This window comes from Arachis duranensis, chromosome 5 (assembly GCF_000817695.3).
Source record: "Arachis duranensis cultivar V14167 chromosome 5, aradu.V14167.gnm2.J7QH, whole genome shotgun sequence".
Taxonomy (NCBI): Eukaryota; Viridiplantae; Streptophyta; class Magnoliopsida; order Fabales; family Fabaceae; genus Arachis; species Arachis duranensis.
The window spans coordinates 50,105,373-50,122,728 of record NC_029776.3 but is presented as its reverse complement, the minus strand read 5'-3'; positions in this window follow the sequence as shown (position 1 = coordinate 50,122,728).

The following is a 17,356-nucleotide window of genomic DNA, read 5'->3' as shown; positions in this document are numbered from 1 at the left end:
TTAATTGATTTATAAGCCTCTTGAATTTAGTGATACTTGGAGTGGTTGTTTTGGTTTATTATAGGTGAAGAAAAGAAAAGAAAAGGAAAAGCGTGGCCTAAGAAGTGTAGCCCAAGGAAAGGAAAGCGTGGTCAAGGCAAGAGGAAGTGTGCTGCATGCAAGGGGGAGGCAAACATTGCCCTCCACAAGGGCACACTGCCCTCTAGGAGGGCAACATAAGGGAACCAAACAAGGAAGGCAACTCTGCCCTGCCCACTACAAGGGCAGAGCACAAAAGTGTGCCTTGGAACTAAGAAGAAGAGAACCTTGCCCTGCTCTCCACAAGGGCAGTATCGGGCTCAACAAGGAAAAAATTCAAAGGAAAAATGTCACCCATGCATGCCACAAGAATCGAACACGGACCAAGGAAGAAGCAAGGAACTAAGGTTGAGTGCCGTGCCAAGAAACCAAGGATATTAATTGAGCATGTGTCCCAGCCGTGTTTCGAACACGGGACATCAAAGTGGAAATACTGCCCTGCCCTCCGCGAGGGCAGGGCAGCATCCTATGCACCAAGGAAATTTCTGGCGCACCAATTCTTGATTCTGGCAGCACCAACAGCGCACCAAAGCAGCATTCAGCGCACCAACTTTTCCTGCCCTGCCCTTGGCGCGGGCAGGGCAGCGTTTTGAGCACCAAAGTCGCACCAGACCGCACCAAGGCCGCACCAACATGCACCAAATCCTGCCCTGCCCTCCACAAGGGCAGGGCAGCCTCCTGGGAGCAACTTCTCATGGGCCGAAAATTCAAATTAAAACCCTATTTTAATTCATTTCTTCACCAAATCAAAAGCCCATCCAGATCCCAAAATCCAAGAATAGAAAGTGTATAAATAGGAGCTAGTTTTATGTAATTAGGAGCTTTTTTTGACTTATCTTTGGCTTAGCTTTGAATTTGGCATTCCTTGAGCTTTGAATTTCTTACAATTGTTCTTGAGAGACTTGACCGAGAGCTGAGAGGATTAAGGGAGAATTGACTGATCTCCTTCCTCATTCTTACTCGGGCAATTCTACTCTTCTGTTTCTGAGTTTTGGGTGTGTGAAATTGAGGAAATTCTGTCTCAATTCCCATCTAAAATCTCTTCAAATCCTTTTATGCACAATTAAATTTGATTTCTGTTCTTCTACTGCTTCTTCTTTAATTTTTTGTCAATTGCTTTGATAACTCGGATCTGGGAAGGAAATTGGGTTTTAGGCTCTGCTACCTAAGCTCTTGAGTCCTGAGATCACAATTTACTTGGGTTCTTCTATGAACCTTGCTGCATTTTACTTAAATTTTCTGTTTAAGCTTTCATTGCTTCCAATTCAATTCCTTCTATATTAACTGTGGCAATTCAATTTCTCTTTGTTTATATTCTGCAATCCCAGTCCTCACACCCCTTTTATTTTCAAGCCATTTGTCTTTCTTGCCATTTAGATTATTTCAATTTACATTTCTTGCACTTTAAGTTTCAGTTATTTACTTTCTTGTTCTTTAAGATTCAGTCTATTTCACTTTCCTGTTCTTTAATTTACTGCAATTTCCCCTCTCCCTTTACATTCCAAGCAATTTAGCTTCTGTTAGTTTCCTATTAAGGATCCAAAGGAATCTGAGGCTCATATAAAGACCATAGAGATTCCATTAAACCTCTTTCTGCCATTCATGAGCTCTGAAGACTATTCTTCCTCTGAAGAGGATGAAGATGTAACTGGAGAGCAAGTTGCTCAATATCTAGGAGCTATTATGAAGCTGAATACCAATTTGTTTGGTAATGACGTTTTCCACACATCACCTCCCCTGCTCATTGGTGAACTAGATACATGGGTTCAGCAAACTTTACCTCAAAAGAAACAAAATCCTGGTAAAATCTTAATACCCTGTACCATAGGCACCATGACCTTTGAAAAGGCTCTGTGTGACCAAGGGTCAGGCATAAATCTTATGCCACTCCCTGTAATGGAGAAGCTGGGGATCATTGAGGTACAACCTGCCATATTCTCATTGCAACTGGTAGACAAGTCAGTAAGACAAGCTTATGGATTGGTAGAGGATGTGTTGGTAAAGGTTGAAGGCCTTTACATCCCTGTTGATTTCATAATCTTAGACACTAGGAAGGAGAAGGATGAATGAATCATCCTTAGAAGACCTTTCCTAGCCACAGCAGGAGCTGTGATAGATGTTAACAGAGGAGAATTAGTCCTTCAATTGAATGGGGACTACGTTGTGTTTAAGACCCAAGGGTGTTCTTCTTTAACAATAGAGAGGAAGCATGAAAAGCTTCTCTCAGTGCAGAGTCAAACAGAGCCCCCACAATCAAACTCTAAGTTTGGTGTTAGGAGGCCACAGCCAAACTCTAAGCTTGGTGTTGAATCCCCACATTCAAACTCTAAGTTTGGTGTTGGGAGTCTACAACATTGACCTGATCACCTTTGAGGCTCCATGAGAGCCCACTGTCAAGCAAGTGACATTAAAGGAGCGCTTATTGGGAGGCAACCCAATTTTTATTTATCTTATTTTATTTTTCTTTTATTGTTCTTTTATGTTTTATTAGGTTCATGATCATGTGGAGTCACAAAATAAATATTAAAATTAAAAATAGGATCAAAAACAGCAGAAGAAAAAGCACACCCTGGAGGAAGGCTTACTGGCGTTTAAACGCCAGTAAGGGGCATCTGGCTGGCGTTCAACGCCAGAACAGAGCATGGATCTGGCGTTGAAAGCCAGAAACAAGCAACATCCTGGCATTTAAACGCCAGGAAAACACCCTGAGGAGAGCTGGTTGATGGTGTTTTTGTGGAAAAACGAATTTCCAACACACGAAACTCACCGGCAAGTGTACCGGGTCGCATCAAGTAGTAATAACTCACTTAGAGTGAGGTCGATCCCACAGGGATTGATGGATCAAGCAACTTTAGTGGGTGATTAGTTTAGTCAAGCTAACATTGAGTAAATTGTGTGAAGTTGATCAACAGAAAATAAATTGCAAGGAATTTAAAAGATGTAGAAAATAAAATTGCAGGAAAATTAAAGAATAAGAAAGTAAAAGAGCTGAAACTTAAATTTGCTAAGTGCTTATGTATTAAGTGCTTTGCCCCATGAGTTGATAACAAAGCTACGACTTCTAAATGCTTTGTTTTCAAGTATTACCACTTGATACATAAGCACCACAAGCATTTAATTAGAGGACTTCATTAAGCTCATTTTTCTTTTCTTTTCTTGACTCTCTAATCATTGATGCTCAGAGCCTTGAGCTTTGAGGGAGTGCTTTTGCACTTGAGCCTAGCCTTGACTTCTAAGTGTTTTGTTTTCAAGCATTTGGCTTGATACATAAACACCACAAGCACTTAGCAAATAAATTGCCATTGGTACTCAGAGCCTTCAGCTTTCTCATTCTTTCCCTTTTTCTTTTCTTACTTTAATTGTATTTGCTTCTTCAAGGTTTTCATGATTTCAAAAGATTTCACAAAATGTACTAGATGAAAAACTTCAATTAAATAAAATCCAATGCAATTGAGCAACAATTAATCATACTAGCTTTCCAATACTTGTATGCACATGCTAAATTCTTCTTTAATTCCTTGTTTGTTTATGATCATGATGTTTTATTGCTTTTGAACTCACAAAACTCAAGTTGGTAGTCATAATGGTACAGCACCATGTTACAAATCAAGATTCAAGCTATGCTTTATTCATACACACATGCATACAGAGAAAATGAAGACAATCATGCAATTTAAAGTGCTGGAAATAAATGAGAGGAAAAGGAACTTTACAACCTTGCAATTCATCTTCTCTATTGTTGTCATTTTCCTCTCATTCTTCTCCTTCCCATACCAACTCAGAATGCTTGCTCATCCTCAAGAAACAATTAGAACAATGGCTATGGGGCTAAGATGGATCATGAATGTCTTACACAATGAAATGTTAGTAGCACATGTGTTTTAAGCAAGCAAAATTAAAGATAACAATCAAGGCACAAGAGACAGAAACATTGTGATGCAAACATAAGGTGGTGTGCATGATACTTTGCATAAAAAAATAAGTGGCACACCAAACTTAGTGTGACACTCTCACTTGGAATTGATGCAAGTATCTAGTAAACATTGGAACCAAATTTTTGTTGCATAGCAACACCAAACTTAGAATGCAACCATATGTCAATTTATTTGAACTAAAACTAAACAAAAGAAACTGTTATTTGTTGAATACAATCACCAAGCCAAGATTTGTCATGAATAAGGATCTCTTGGTGATGTATTAACAAAAACAGTTAATAAAAGAAAACAAAAAATGACTAAAACAAAGAGAATGCAAACGAAATGTAAAAACAAAAGAAAAATAACAATGCAAAGGCAATATGATTATACAGACAAGTGATGTTGCTGGATGAGTTGCATAGAAAAATAAGTGGCACGCCAAACTTAGAATCTTAGTGTGACACTTTCATGTAGAATTGATGCAATCATCCAAAGGAATTGAAAACAATTTGTTGCAGGGCAACACCAAACTTAGAATGTGATCATATGCCAATTTATTGAAATTTAAACAAGGCAAGGAAAGAGAATAAACCAAGCAGAGAAATAAAATGTTACCTAAGGTTGGGTTGCCTCCCAACAAGCGCTCTTTTAGTGTCATTAGCTTGACATATTGTTCTTTACTTTCTTCCTCTTCTTCCAGTTTGTTAAGAGGAATGACCTCAAGGGGGGAGAAGATTCAGCTACTGTCCCTTGTCTTGGCCTTTCCTCAGCAAGCTTCCTTGTGCAAATGGCTTGATTGATCTTGCTTGCTAGATCAAGGACAGGATTGTTTGCAGTTGACCTTTTCTTGAATGTTGTCCTTGGTATCTTGGTCACAATCCTCTTTTTGGTGCTTTTGTTAATTGCCTTCACTTCCTTGAGTCCAAGTCTTGGTGGTTGTGTAATTGTTGGAGTTTTGTCTTCATCAAGAGTTCCTTGCAGTGATGGTTCAATGAGCTCTTCCTCTGTGCACTTCTCTACTTCACTTGAGTGTGGACATCCTTGATTGTTCTTCTCACTTTCTTGTTCTTCCACTTCCTCTTTTACACTCAACATTTGTTTTAATAGCACTTTTATGGAAGAGGTTTGTTGTTCTTCCCATGATTTCTTCATCTCCTCTTCATATCTTTCAATCAGTGTTGAGCATCTTTGGTCCAGGGAGGTTTGTGGGGATTGTAAGCTTTCATGTTCATTTATCATCTCAAGTGGCTTCTGTGAATATGCAAGTTCAGGTTCAAATACCTCTACCACCTCATTTTTCATTGAAATTTCACTTGACACAAAGGCTTCCTCATCTTGCTTTTCCACTTCCTCACCCACAAATTGGTCTTCATCCTCTCTGTTTGAATGTTCTAAGTTCCTCCTTGTTTGCTCCGAGGGCTTATTCATCTTCTTGAAGAGGATTTCTTTCCAAGATTGGGATTATGTGTGTCTTTTCACTAGTTGTCTATGTATTTCAATGGCTTGACATTGGCATGTTGTGGTGAAGTTGTGTTGAGGGGTGTGGAATGAGTTTTGTGAGTTATGGGATGAATTTTGTGGTTGGTAGGATGACTTGTATGGATTTTGGAGGAAACTTTGTGTTGAGGTATAATCAAGTGATGAAGAACTTTTAAATGAGAAACTGGGAAGTGAGGGTGGATAATTTTTCATGACTTTATTGAGAGTATACTCCAGGGAAGATGTTTCTTGATGAATGGAGCATGAATCCTTGAGATTCCCCTCCCAGCCACGGTTTGTGTAACTATCATCACAGTGGGAGTCACTTTGTGGCTCTAGGAAGTATTCATGCTCTTTCATTCCTTGGTGATACTCCCATCCACCATGAGGATAATGATATGAATCATTTTGTGGTGGTGAGAAATATCCCATATGATTATCTTGTTCATCTTGTGGCTTTGAAGTGCATCTCCATGGATTGGAGTGCTTAAAATCTGTAAATTCTTGGTGATATTCCCAACCACCATTAGAGATTTGTGATGGTGGGTGATATCCCAGAAAATTTGTTTGATCACAAGATGAGTTGAACTCCATTTGAATTTTGTAAAACACAACACCAATGAAAATTGAAATTACTCATATCAGAAATGAGTTTTGCTTAGTGAGGCAAAAACACAAACACCTTGGTTTCAACTTTAAAACATAGAACAAAGAAAAGAAAATGCTTGATCTAGACTTCTCACCCACTTAATCATTGTTGATCTAATCAATCCCCGGCAACAGCGCCAAAAACTTGATGGTGTTTTTGCGGAAAAACGAATTTCCAACACACGAAACTCACCGACAAGTGTACCGGGTCGCATCAAGTAGTAATAACTCACTTAGAGTGAGGTCGATCCCACAGGGATTGATGGATCAAGAAACTTTAGTGGGTGATTAGTTTAGTCAAGCTAACATTGAGTGAATTGTGTAAAGTTGATCAACAGAAAGTAAATTGCAAGGAATTTAAAAGATGCAGAAAATAAAATTGCAGGAAACTTAAAGAACAATAAAGTAAAAGAGCTGAAACTTAAATTGCACGAAACATAAATTACATTAAATGTAAAGGGGATTGGGTGCAGGAAATTTAAAATTCAACAAGAAAATGTAAAGAGCAATCAAGCAGAGGAGTAAAAGATGAAATAAGTGCAGCAGATTTAAACAGAAATGGAAAATTGCTTGAAAAAGCAACACAGAATGTAATTAAGCTCAATTGTGAAATTTAAAGAGACAAGTGAGGATCTCAGGGAATCAATGAGACTAGAAAACAAGTTTAGATCTCAATTCCTTCCTTGATCCAACAGAGAAAATATTTGAAGAAGAAATAGAGATGGAAGCAGTAAAGAGAGCCTTGATTCAAATCACAGTTCCTTGAATTATGCAGCAAAGTAAGAACAGAGAGATCTAAGATAGAAATCGAAACAGAATTTCTCCAATCTCAATCCAAAATTTCAAAACAAGAGAAAAATTAAAGAGAGAGCTCTCTACTACTACTCCTCCCTCATGGAGCAAGCCTCCCCCTTTGTGAGATGGAATTGATGCCTTTATATAGGCTTTACAAAGTTAAAATTAAAACGAATTACAATTAAAATAAAAATCCTAATCTAATTGATCCATGTGCCTTTGAGTGATGATGTGGGCTTTTCTTGCTTTGGATTTGAGGAAAAGTGGGGTTGGTTGGCCTTGATTCAATTTGGAGAGGAATGGAATTTTGGTTAAATTTTGGCCCATGGGTGACACTCCCAGGAGGCTGCCCTGCCCTTGTGGAGGGCAGAGCAGGGAAGCCTTGTGTAAGGATCCAACTAGCGTGCCAATTTTTGGGAGGGGCATCAGGATGCTGCCCTGCCCTTGTGGAGGGCAGGGCAATGTTGCCATGATGCACCAAGCCTTGCCTCCCTGCCCGTGCTGTGATGCGCCAAGGATGTGTACCCAAGCTCCTGGCCGTGCCAAATTGTGCGTGCCATGCACCAAGGAATGTTGCTCTGCCCTCCTTGTGGGTAGCGCTTTCCTTGTTCTTGGGTGAAGTCCCAAGTTTGAATCTTGGTGGAGGAAGTTGCTGCAATTTTTCCTTGGTTTCCTTGGCACCTAATTCACGCATAAGGCTTGGCCTCCTTGGAGGTCTTGTGTTCGAACCTTGGTGAAAGCATTTGGAGGAGCAATTTTCCTTGATTTTTCATGAGGTGAAGCATGACATTGCCCTGCTCTCCAAGAGGGCAGAGCAGAATAATGAGCGCTACATTGCTTTGGAGTGAGGCTCCAGTTTTGAACCTTGGTGGAAGCACTTTGGTTTATTTTCGCTTATTTTTTGCCCTTAAAGATGCCTTTCACTCATGCCCCAATTGTGCGCCAAATATGGATTGCTGTATATCGTTGGAAAGCTCTGAATGTCAGCTTTCCAACGCAACTGGAAGCACATCAATTGGACGTCTGTAGCTCAAGTTATAGCCCTTTGAAGTAGGCATGGTCATGCTGTGAGCGCCCAGATTTTAACTTAGCGAAAATTTGCTTCCAACCTTACTTTGTTTCATCATGATATTGCCCTGCCCTTGGCAAGAGCAGGGCAGTGTGCGTGCTGGTTGCTTCCTCCTTTGATTTGGTCATGGGCCACGCTTTTAAAAGCGTGCTCCAACTTCAAAGTGCTCCCCAAAGCTATTTTTTTTCTCCTTTTTAGCTTATTTAGTGATTCTTTGTTTCTTTTTCTTCTTATTTCCTACAAGATTTATAAAATTAAAAGATCGAGAAAATATATCATTTAAGCACAAAAGCATTCAATATTTAAGCACAAATAATCAATTTTTTGTATGAAAAAGCATAGAAAAATAGGTATATGATGACATGTCATCACTGGTGTTGAACGCCAGAAACAAGCATGGAACTAGCGTTCAACACCAGAAACATGCTGCAAATGGGCATTGAACGCCCAAAACAAGCATGAAGCTGGCGTTCAATGCCAGAAACAAGCATCAATCTGGCATTGAATGCTAGGATTGCATGAAAAGGGCGTTTTACACGCCTCATTGGTGCAGGAATGTAAATTCTTGACACCTTAGGATCATCTCAGGATCTATGGACCCCACAGGATCCCCACCTACCTCAACTCACCTTCTCTCCTCTTCACACAATCCAATAACACTCTTCTTCCCCATAAACCCCACCTACCTTCAAAATTCAAAATCTCTTTTCCACCCAAACCCACCCTAAATAGCTGAACCTACTCCCTATCCCTCCACTATATAAACCCCTCCATTCTTCTTCATTTTCACACAACACAACCCTCTCTTCTCCTCCTTGGCCAAAACACAACCATCACTCCCTCTCCTCCATATTTTCTTCTTCTTCATCTATTCTTTCTTCTCTTGCTCGAGGGCGAGTAATATTCTAAGTTTGGTGTGGTAAAAGCATAGCTTTTTTTGTTTTTCCATAACCACCTATGGCACCTAAGGCCGGAGAAACCTCTAGAAAAGGAAAAGGGAAGACAAAAGCTTCCACCTCTGAGTCATGGAAGATGGAGAGATTCATCTCTCAAGCCCATCAAGACCACTTCTATGATGTTGTGGCCAAGAAGAAGGTGATCCCTGAGGTCCCTTTCAAACTCAAGAAAAATGAGTATCCGGAGATCTGACATGAGATCCGAAGAAGAAGTTGGGAAGTTCTGACAAACCCCATTCAACAAGTTAGAATCTTAATGGTTCAAGAGTTCTATGCCAATGCATGGATTACTAGGAACCATAATCAAAGTGTAAACCCGAATCCAAAGAATTATCTTACAATGGTTCGAGGGAAATACTTAGATTTCAGTCCGGAAAATGTAAGGTTGGCGCTTAACTTGCCCATGATGCAAGGAGATGCACGCCTCTACACAAGAAGGGTCAACTTTGATCAAAGGTTGGACCAAGTCCTTACGGACATATGTGTTGAAGGAGCTCAATGGAAAAGAGACTTCAAAGGCAAGCCGGTTCAATTAAGAAGATTGGACCTCAAGCCTATGGCTAGAGGATGGTTGGAGTTCATCCAACGCTCCGTCATCCCCACTAGCAACCGATCCAAAGTTACTGTGGATCGGGCCATCATGATCCATAGCATCATGATTGGAGAGGAAGTAGAAGTTCATGAATTCATCTCCCTTGAATTCTACAAAATAGCCAAAAAGCCCTCTACCTTGGCAAGGCTAGCTTTTCCTCATCTAATTTGCCATCTATGCTACTCAGCTGGAGTTATCATAAAAGGAGACATCCTCATTGAAGAGGACAAGCCCATCACTAAGAAGAGGATAGAGCAAACAAGAGAGCCCACTCATGGATCCCAAGAGACGCATGAGGAAGCTCATCACCAAGGAATCCCGGAGATGCCTCAAGGGATGCACTTTCCTCCCAACAACTATTGGAAACAACTCAACACTTCTCTAGAAGACTTGAGTTACAATATGGATCAATTAATGGTGGAACATCAAGAACACTCTATCTTTCTCCATAAAATTAGAGAAGATCAAAGAGCAATGAGGGAGGAGCAACAAAGGCAAGGAAGATACATAGAAGAGCTCAAGGACATCATTGGTTCTTCAAGAAGAAAGCGCCACCTTCACTAAGGTGGACTCATTCCTTGTTCTTATTTCTCTGTTTTTCGATTTTTAAGCTTTATATTATCTATGTTTGTGTCTTTATTACATGATCATTAGTATGTAGTAACTATGTCTTAAAGCTATGAATAATTCCATGAATCCTTCACCTTTCTTAAATGAAACATGTTTTTAATGCAAAAGAACAAGAAGTACATGAGTTTCGAATTTATCCTTGAATTTAGTTTAATTATATTGATGTGGTGACAATACTTTTTGTTTTCTGAATGAATGCTTGAACAGTGCATAATTTTTATCTTATTGTTTATGAATGTTAAAATTGTTAGCTCTTGAAAGAATGATGAACAAAGAGAAATGCTATTGATAATCTGAAAAATCATGAAATTGATTCTTCAAGCAAGAAAAAGTAGTGAATAGCAAAAGCTTGCGAAAAAAAAAAAGACGAAAAAAATAATAGAAAGAAAAAGAAAAAGCAAGCAGAAAAAGCCAATAGCCCTTAAAACCAAAAGGCAAGGTAAAAAGGATCCAAGGCTTTGAGCATCAATGGATAGGAGGGCCCAAGGAAATAAAATCTAGGCCTAAGCGACTAAATCAAGTTGTCCCTAACCATGTGCTTGTGGCATGCAGGTCCAAGTGAAAAGCTTGAGACTGAGTGGTTAAAGTCGTGATCCAAAGCAAAAAGAGTGTGCTTAAGAGCTCTAGACACCTCTAACTTGGGACTTTAGCAAAGCTGAGTCACAATCTGAAAAGGTTCACCCAGTCATGTGTTTGTGGCATTTATGTATCCAGTGGTAATACTGGAAAACAAAGTGCTTAGGGCCACGGCCAAGACTCATAAAATTAGTTGTGTTCAAGAATCAACAAACTTAACTAGGAGAATCAATAACACTATCTGAAATTCTAAGTTTCTAGGGATGCCAATCATTCTAAACTTCAAAGGATAAAGTGAGATGCCAAAACTGTTCAGAAGCAAAAAGCTACAAGTCCCGCTCATCTAATTAGAATTAATATTCATTGATATTCTGAGCTTTATAGTATATTCTCTTCTTTTTATCCTAATTGATTTTCAGTTGCTTGGGGACAAGCAACAATTTAAGTTTGGTGTTGTGATGAGCGGATAATTTATACGTTTTTTGGCATTGTTTTTAGGTAGTTTTTAGTAGGATCTAGCTACTTTTAGGGATGTTTTCATTATCTTTTATGCTAAATTCACATTTCTGGACTTTACTATGAGCTGTTATATTTTTCTGTGATTTCAGATATTTTCTGGCTAAAATTGAGGGACCTGAGCAAAACTCTGATAAAAGGCTGTCCAAAGGACTGCTGATGCTGTTGGATTCTGACCTCCCTGCACTCGGAATGGATTTTCTGGAGCTACAGAACTCCAAATGGCACGCTCTTAATAACGTTGGAAAGTAGACATTCAGAGCTTTCCAGCAATATATAATAGTCCATACTTTATTCGATATTAGACGATGCAAACTGGCGCTCAACACCAGTTCCATGCTACATTCTAGAGTCAAATGCCAAAAACACGTCACGAACCAGAGTTGAACGCCAGAAACACGTTACAACTTGGCGTTCAACTCCAAAAGAAGCCTCTGCATGTGTAAAGCTCAAGCTCAGCCCAAGCACACACCAAGTGGGACCCGGAAGTGTATTTCTACATCAATTACTTACTTTTGTAAACCCTAGTAGCTAGTCTAGTATAAATAGAACTTTTTACAATTGTACTAGGGGTCATTCTCCCTATTTTCGAATTCATATCACATTTTGGGGGCTGGCCATTCAGCCATGCCTGGACCGTCACTTATGTATTTTCAACAGTGGAGTTTCTACACACCATAGATTAAGGGTGTGGAGCTCTGCTGTACCTCGAGTTTTAATGCAATTACTATTATTTCTATTCAATTCAGTTTATTCCTGTTCTAAGATATTCGTTGCGCTTCACCATGACGAATGTGATGATCCATGACACTCATCATCATTCTCACCTATGAATGCGTGACTGACAACCACTTTCGTTCTACCTTAGACCGAATGCATATCTCTTAGATTCCTTAATCAGAATCTTCATGGTATAAGCTAGAATTGATGGCGGCATTCATGAGAGTCCGGAAAGTCTAAACCTTGTTTGTGGTATTCCGAGTAGGATTTAGGGATTGAATGACTGTGATGAGCTTCATACTCGCGATTGTTGGGCATGATGACAAACGCAAAAGAATCAATGGATTCTTTTCCGGCATGATCGAGAACCGACAGATGATTAGCCGTGCTGTGACAGAGCATTTGGACCTTTTTCACTTAGAGGATGGGATGTAGCCATTAACAACGGTGATGCCCTACATACAGCTTGCCGTGGAAAGGAGTAAGAAGGATTGGATGAGGGTAGTAGGAAAGCAGAGATTCAGAAGGAGCACAGCATCTTCATATGCCTATCTGAAATTCCCATCAATGATTTACATAAGTATTTCTATCTTTATTTTCTGTTTCTTTATTATTATTATTCGAAAACTCCATAACCATATATTATCCGCCTAACTGGGAATTTCAAGATGACCATAGCTTGCTTCATACCAACAATCTCCGTGGGATCGACCCTTACTCACGTAAGGTTTATTACTTGGACGACCTAGTGCACTTGCTAGTTAGTTGTGCGAGGTTGTGAAGAAAGTGCTGAGTTATAAACGCGCATACCAAGTTGAATACCATTATTAGAGATCATAATTTTGTGCGCCAGCCACTAACGTTGCCATTAACGTGGAAGAAAAGAGAATCCCCAACGATAGTGAGAATGTTAGTGGCATTAACTTTGAAGAAGGAGAGCATGGAACGTTAGTGGTAAAAGTAAATACCACTAACGTTAGTGAAGGGCAAAAAGACCCACATTAGTCTCCACGTTAGTTACTTTAACATGGGAACTAACGTGGAAGGAAAGGGAAACGCCAACGTTAGTGGAAAAAGTGAATGCCACTAACGTTTGCGAAGGCTAGAACACCCACGTTAGCTTCCACATTAGTTACATTAACGTGGGAACTAACGTGGAAGGAAAGGGAAACGCCAATGTTAGTGGAAAAGGTGAACACCACTAACGTTTGCGAAGCAAAGGAAGACCCACGTTAATGACCACGTTAGTTACACTAATGTGGACACTAACGTGGGCAAAATTCTCAACTGGCAGCTTGACCATGCCTTCTTCAAACAAAAATAACTTGGGCCACAAAGCTCAAAATGCGGTGATTCCAATGGCATTAAAAAGTAGGATTCCAGATCTTTCCAAACATATATGGCACTACATGGTGGACACTGAATTTGAGGGAGAAAACCTTCCCCAAAAGTGCAAAGATGAACTTGGTATCAACCTGTAGTAAGGGCAGCTGACCTCTTCACCTTCCAAGAAGTGTAACTTGAGCTGGAGAGATCCAAATGATGCTCTTCCAATAGCGTTGGAAAGTAGACCTCCAGGGCTTTCCAGCAATATATAATAGTATCAGATGGACATTAAGTTTGAGCTCCAGAACCTGGCAATATTAAGCCCCTGATCGCTAACGTTATTGTGACTCACTTTTTCTAGTAACGCTAGCGACTATGCCAGCGACCTTGTCCACTTAAAAGGAACATAACTTGAGTTACAGAGGTCCAATTGTGGTGATTCTAGTTGCGTTAGAAAGCTGACATTCCGAGCTTTTCAACAATATATAATACTCTATAGTGGGCATGAAATTGCAGCACAAACAATAGGCATCTTTTAAATCCCAAAAGCACCAACTGGATAGCAAGTGTGACGTTAGCCACACTAACTTCAGCACTAACGCCACACTTGTAGCGTTAGTATGGCTAACGGTAGCACTAACCTTAGCACCTGGACCTCAACTTAATTCACTTCTCTTTCAAGGACCACCCAACCTCAAGGAAGCAAGCCCACAAGTGTCAACCAATCAAGGCCACAAGAAGCATCTAGAATAGGAATTTTTATTTAATTCTAATTTGCTTTTAATTTCATTTTGTAATTTAGGAGAGCCTATATAAAGGCCTTAGTTTTTACATTCAAGAAATTCTAGGCTGTATTGGGATTCTGGAATTGGGGATTGAAGAGGGGTCTTCGGACTCCCTCCCCTCACACACTTTTCCTTCTCTTTCTTTTTTTTTTCTTTGTACTTTTCATTTATGTATTTAGATGTTTCAATGTTAGTTTTAATCTTCATCTTTACTTTTCTGCACTTTCTTTCTTTTCTATTTTGGTAGAGCAATGATCAACTAACTCTTTTCATTGGGTTAGAGAGCTCTATTGTGATTCAATGGATCAATCGTAGTTCTTATTCTTCTTCTTCTTTCTTTTCTCTTGATTTTACTAGAGAGCTTTCGATCTTCATCCAATTGGTTAGCTATCTTGGAAGAGAAGCTCTCCGTAATTGGATCTCCTTGGAACCTTGGAAGATGAATGAGGAGATCATGCTAGAAATGCTCTCTCACATTGGATTAGGTTGGGGATTGGATGGATATTGTGACATTTAATCCTACCAATACTTTGATCTATAATGTGTGTGGTATAATCAGTGACCAAACTTCATCTCTTCCCATGAGCAATTAAATTAAGGAATTGGAAAATTGTTCAAGCTTAGAGAGATTGGATTGCCAAGGAATTGGGATCCAATCACTTAAGATTACCAAGGAGATCAATGAATGTATTGATTGAGGAAGAGATGAGAATGAACTTGATCCGGAGGATTACAATATCTCTTGATCCCAATGTTCATTTTTTTAGTTCTTACATTTACTTTTCTCGCTATCTTACTTTTCTGCACTTTATCTCTTCCTTTACTTTTATGCCATTTACATTCCTTGTTACTTATTACTCCTTAATGATTCGTCTAACTAGGAAAATCAGTTAACCATTGATTTCTTAATCCGTTAATCCCTGTGGATTCGACCTCACTCTATTGTGAGTTTTTACTTGACGACAATTCGGTATACTTGCGTTGGAAAGTAGACATCTTGGGCTTTCCAGCAATGAATAATAGTTTATACTTTGCCTGAGATTTGATGGCCCAAACTGGCGTCCAAACACCCACCAGAGACCCTTTTCTGGCGTAAAATGCCAGAATTGGCACCAAAGCTGGAGTTAAATGCCCAAACTGGCACCAAAACTGGCGTTTAAACTCCAAGAAGAGCCTATGCACGTGAAAGCTTCAATGCTCAGTCCAAACACGCACCAAGTGGGCCCCAGAAGTGGATTTCTGCACTATCTACTCATCTTCTATAAACCTAGTTTACTAGTTTAGTATAAATAGCACCTTTTACTAATGTATTCACATCTTTGGATCATTCTTCGATCCTTAGATCAGGTCTTTGAACCCTATTTCGATTGTATTATGCCATTGGGGAGGCTGGCCATTTGGCCATGCCTAGACCTTGTTCTTATGTATTTTCCAACGGTAGAGTTTCTACACCTCACAGATTAAGGTGATGAGCTCTGCTGTTGATTAGAGGACTTCACTAATGTTGGCATTGTTGATCCTCTTCCACATTAGAGTTCACGTTAACTAAGTTAACATGACTCTTAACGTGGGGCATTGCCTAGTTTCCCAACGTTAGTGGTGTTCACTTTTACCACTAACATTGAGGAGAAACGTTATTGGAGTTCATGTTTCTCGTTAATGTGGAGTCTTCTTTTTCTTCTACGTTAAGTACCACGTTAACTTAGTTAACGTGGCTCTTAACGTAAGCTCTGAATGGCTTCGCAGGCGTTATTGGTGATCACTTTTCTTATTAACATTGCAAGCTCTTTGCCATCCCACGTTAGTAGTCATGTTAACTAAGTTAACATGAATGCTAACGTGGTTCTTCCATGCTTCATTTATCCTGAAATCAAGTAATTAAAGTGCATCAAAGCTCTAGCCAAAGTCATGAGATTATGCATCATCAAATTATCATGCAATTCTGGTAAAAATCTCATGAAATCATGCAAAATTCACAATAGTTGCTTAAATGAAGGTGTTAGTGTATTTTCACCCAAAACTTGCCTTATTCACTAGGAAAATGCATGAAACTACCCTAAAACAGTAAAGAAAAGTTCAGTGAAACTGGCCTAGATGCCCTAGCATAAACATTCAGTGCTTTCTAACGATATATAATAGTCTATAGTGGAGCATGAAATGGAAGCTCAAATCAAAGTCATCTTTAGGCCCCAAAAACAAGAACATGAAGTTGAGATTCAAGGAGGCATGAATGAGCCCAAAAAAGGCTCGAACACGTTGCCAAGATAAGGGGGAGAAGGTGTGTTAATTGACAACGCCAAGAGGCTAAGAATTTGGGCTAAGGAAGGGCACTAGCACGTTGCCAACTTGGAGTGCACTAGCGTGTTTGATAAAAACACCCACAACCAAGGCAACTTGACCTTGCCCTCTTCAATGGAGCATAACTTGAGCTAGAAAGATCCAATTGAGATGATTCCAAGTGCATTAGAAAGAAGACATTCTGAGCTTTCCAATGATGTATAATAGTCCATATTGAAGCAAAGGATTGAAGCTCAAAGTTTAGGCAACATTAAGCATGGAAAGTGAAACCAAGAAGAAGAAGAGCCAAGTGTTTGGAAACAACTTGGGCTAGCAACGCCCAAGCACCAAGCTCCCAGCCCAGGAAGTGCATTGGCACGTTGCCAACGTGCTTTGAACTGGCGTGTTTGCCAGTAACGCTAGGCCATTGGGCCAGAAGCAAGGTGAATGAGCTCTGTTTCCTCTATTTGGCAACACTTCCTCCATTGAGCCAAGAATTCAACAAGGGTAAAGCCCACATTGCTAACCCAATTGAAGATCTCTAAATGAGTTTTAGGAGTAGTATAAATAGAGAGGAGTCTTGTACTTTGAGGAGACTTTTTGACACTTTACTCTAACATTACTATTTTCACTTTTACTTTTTACTGCATTGTTGGTAGGAATACCTGCCAGCTATTTTGTTTTCTTCGAGCTTCAAATTTTAGTTTTAAGAATTCTTCTTCTTCATTTTTCATTCTTGTCTACACTTAGTCTAATGTTCATTTTGCAATTGTTGTTGAAATTGGAGCTATGATTCACTAAACCCCATTTTCATTAGGCGGAGGAGCTCTGTTTATTTGAATGGATTGATAACTCTTCTTCTCCTTCTCAATTCAAGTGGATTTCTCTAAGAAGGAACTCTTGTTCTTCAAAGATTCAATCACCATCGAGAGAGGGATTGAATCTATATGAGTTATGTGATGAACTTGAGAAAGGAGTCACATAACTCAATT